Source organism: Formica exsecta, unplaced genomic scaffold (genome assembly GCF_003651465.1).
Source record: "Formica exsecta isolate Colony F162 unplaced genomic scaffold, ASM365146v1 scaffold931, whole genome shotgun sequence".
Classification (NCBI taxonomy): domain Eukaryota; kingdom Metazoa; phylum Arthropoda; class Insecta; order Hymenoptera; family Formicidae; genus Formica; species Formica exsecta.
This window is the reverse complement of record NW_021853698.1, coordinates 31,351-36,075: the sequence shown is the minus strand read 5'-3', so window position 1 is coordinate 36,075 and position 4,725 is coordinate 31,351.

The following is a 4,725-nucleotide window of genomic DNA, read 5'->3' as shown; positions in this document are numbered from 1 at the left end:
TAACAACCAGCTCACGAATTGATCGCCTCTGGCATATATTTTTTAACACACATGCAAATCGCATCTAGTGTGAAATAACAACCAGCTCACGAATTGATCGCCTCTGGCATATATTTTTTAACACACACGCAAATCGCATCTAGTGTGAAATAACAACCAGCTCACGAATTGATCGCCTCTGGCATATATTTTTTAACACACACGCAAATCGCATCTAGTGTGAAATAACAACCAGCTCACGAATTGATCGCCTCTGGCATATATTTTTTAACACACACGCAAATCGCATCTAGTGTGAAATAACAACCAGCTCACGAATTGATCGCCTCTGGCATATATTTTTTAACACACACGCAAATCGCATCTAGTGTGAAATAACAACCAGCTCACGAATTGATCGCCTCTGGCATATATTTTTTAACACACACGCAAATCGCATCTAGTGTGAAATAACAACCAGCTCACGAATTGATCGCCTCTGGCATATATTTTTTAACACACACGCAAATCGCATCTAGTGTGAAATAACAACCAGCTCACGAATTGATCGCCTCTGGCATATATTTTTTAACACACACGCAAATCGCATCTAGTGTGAAATAACAACCAGCTCACGAATTGATCGCCTCTGGCATATATTTTTTAACACACACGCAAATCGCATCTAGTGTGAAATAACAACCAGCTCACGAATTGATCGCCTCTGGCATATATTTTTTAACACACACGCAAATCGCATCTAGTGTGAAATAACAACCAGCTCACGAATTGATCGCCTCTGGCATATATTTTTTAACACACACGCAAATCGCATCTAGTGTGAAATAACAACCAGCTCACGAATTGATCGCCTCTGGCATATATTTTTTAACACACACGCAAATCGCATCTAGTGTGAAATAACAACCAGCTCACGAATTGATCGCCTCTGGCATATATTTTTTAACACACACGCAAATCGCATCTAGTGTGAAATAACAACCAGCTCACGAATTGATCGCCTCTGGCATATATTTTTTAACACACACGCAAATCGCATCTAGTGTGAAATAACAACCAGCTCACGAATTGATCGCCTCTGGCATATATTTTTTAACACACACGCAAATCGCATCTAGTGTGAAATAACAACCAGCTCACGAATTGATCGCCTCTGGCATATATTTTTTAACACACACGCAAATCGCATCTAGTGTGAAATAACAACCAGCTCACGAATTGATCGCCTCTGGCATATATTTTTTAACACACACGCAAATCGCATCTAGTGTGAAATAACAACCAGCTCACGAATTGATCGCCTCTGGCATATATTTTTTAACACACATGCAAATTGCATCTAGTGTGAAATAACAACCAGCTCACGAATTGATCGCCTCTGGCATATATTTTTTAACACACATGCAAATTGCATCTAGTGTGAAATAACAACCAGCTCACGAATTGATCGCCTCTGGCATATATATATATATTCTGAATATTATCATGTAACTTTCTATAAGTTGCGATCTATGCAATGCAGCTAATTTTTTTCAATCGATATAATCAATGGATATATAACAACAATGTATTATTTATACAAATATATATTATATTGTCTTTTTTTTGTTCGTATACACAAATGTTTATATATTTGTAATAAAGATTTATAATACATTATTTGTCTCGATTGCAACAGAATAATATATTGCCTCTGGCATATATTTTTTAACACACGCGCAAATCGCATCTAGTACGAAATAACATCCAGCTCACGAATTGATCGTCTCTGGCATATATTTTTTAACCAAAGCGAACATGCAAAACGCATTTGGTGTCAAATATTCTTAAAACAACCAGCTCACGAACTGACCGCCTCTGGCTAACAAACTACTGTAGCACTAACTACTATTATAAAATACAAATATAATAAATTTTCAATAAAATATCAAAATAAGCAAAAGACTGCGTTCTTATTTTTCAGAGATTTATGTTATATATTCGGCATTACTTATATATATACACTGTGTGTACACACACACGCGCGCGCGCACACAGACACACACACACACACACACGCACACATATACATATATACATACATACGTAGCTTGTCTCACCACCTCTGTACAATAATGTATTGTTGGGATAAAATAGAGTCAAAAATTGAAATACAAACATTTTGAAGCTGTAATGTTTTGAGTTATAAATGACCAAAGTTTATTATGATATCGCATACATCTCGCGCATTCAGTTCGCCAACCCTCGTGAGCGAGTAGAGCAAAGGGCTTTTATATTCAGTTTACTATGTTCTACGCGATGACAAGTGTTAATACAATCTTTTTGCGTGAAGTTGGCACCCGACTTTAACCAAATAAAATTTTGAAGTTTGTTTCTCATAGAATTGCGCCTGCAGGTGATTGTAGTAATAATTATTTTGTTTATAGTTGAAAAATAAACAAATAAATTAGTGAAACCACGAAATGTTAACTAACAAGAAACGTAATTAAAGTAGGCAATCAGGAGCAAGCGCAGTGTGTAGGGCGCAATTAGATTTATTTACAATACAAAATTATATGTAAATAAAATTCGCGAAAAAGATAAATAAATTTGTGACTAAAAAACAAATATCGTCAAAGGAAAAATTATTACAAGCATCAAGCGAATTTGTTTCTAAAGTAAAATCAGAGATCATGTTGGTAGGTGAAGACAATGTCTATAATTCCGATCAATCGGGGTTCAATTTAGAAACGCATGCAGGTCGCACGCTTGCTTTAAAAGGATCATTGAAAGTCGAGTGTTTAGCGCAATCTTTGAATTCTTTGACGCACAGCTACACTATTCAGCCAATCGTTTCTGCCAACGGAGATTTAAAGACCCCTTTATTAATAGTCCTGCAAGAGACTAGTGGTAAATTTAGACCACTCGTTGAGAAAACTTTGTACAAAAAAAAGTTTGACAATATTGATAAAGACAATAAAAACGTCCAAATTTTTACGATTCCCGCTGGGACCACTGGTTTAATTCAACCGCTGGACGTTTACACTTTTAGACCTAGGAAGAATTTTTTAAGACAATTTTCTGATATTGTCATGCGGTATAACTGTGATGTAAATTTACATTTAAGGAATAACATCCTCAAAATACAGTCTTTAATACATAACCAGTTTTCCTCGCCCAGATTTAAGAATATATTTCGATACGCTTGGTGGAAGTGTGGGTATATTGCAGAAAAACCCGACAAATGCGAAGCCCCTGCAGATTTCTGTTTGAAAAACTGCAATGGCACATGTGAACTCTGCAATGATATTGCAATAATTAAATGTGCATGCTTCTTTGCCGTAACAAACGCTAACTCTCCACATTACTGCACTAAATTTAAAGTGTAAATCAAAAAGCACCCCGATTCGTGAGAGGCAAGGGAACTCACGTTCAAAAAGCACCCCAATGGGATGAGAACCCTATCACGTCCACGTCGTTCATCCTGGGTAGCGCTAAGGACTGATTGATTTTTATATGCATCACTACTTGTAGGGATGGTTTTCGATGTTTCGTTACTGTTAGGGGTAGTTCTCGATTAGGACCTTTTTACTACAAATTCGCCTCAAAGTTATGCTCATTTCTTACTTTTTTGCAATTTTCGCACTTTTTGACAGGGTGTAAAACTTTTGAAAAAATGCGACCGCCATATTGGATCCGCCATTTTGAATTCTTAAAAACGGACTTCAGATTCGTTATCAGCGACCCCAAAAACCCTTAATTACCTGATTTTGCAACAATCGTAAAAATAATTCGTAAAATAGTCGAACCTACCCCCAAAATAGATAAGGGTGATTTCTACCCTTCAAACGGCTTTCGGGCCGATATAACAATATACGTGTCTAATAGTTTTCCATGTACTACTTGTATGCCAAGTTTCAGAAAAATCGCCGTATGACACTTCCCTAGTGTTACTTGTGAGCTGCCGCGCACTGATATGATCGCGTTCGTCTGTTTGCATGTGTGTGTGCGTACAGCCGACTTACTGCCCGATACATACATACTTACGTACTGACTGCTATAGATATCGCGTTATGATGAAAATGAAAGCTAATGCACATCTTTATAAATGTTTATCTTTATAAATTAATATTGTATAACCGAATAAAAACATTGTTTTTATATTGCTAAATTAATTTTATACATAAAAACATTATTTATATTTAACGAAAACATTATATAAAATTATTATAATTATTGAGAATTCTTTAATAATAACATCAGTTTCAATAATATCCACAATTATAGCAATATCCGCTCGTAGAAATAAACTTCGTAAACGTAAAAGAAATATTTGGTGTAAGTCATGGCATATTAGAAGAGAGCAAAGTATGCTTAACATGCTACATAACGAACTTTTAGTCGAGGATCGAATAGCATATCAAAATTTTTTAAGATTAAATAAAAAACAATTTGAAGATTTACTTAAGCTGATTGAACCTCTTATTACACGACAAGATACTAACATGCGTGAATGCATATCAATGAAATCTAGGTATGATTTATAAGAATTTATAAATTATGCATATTACAATAGATGTAATAAATTATATAAATAGATAAATATATAAATTAATGTAATATGTGCAATATAAATAGATAAATATATAAATTAATGTAATATGTGCAATAATTCAATAAACTCATTTTTATATTTTCCATATTTAGATTAGAATTAACATTGCGATTTCTTGCAACTGGCGATTT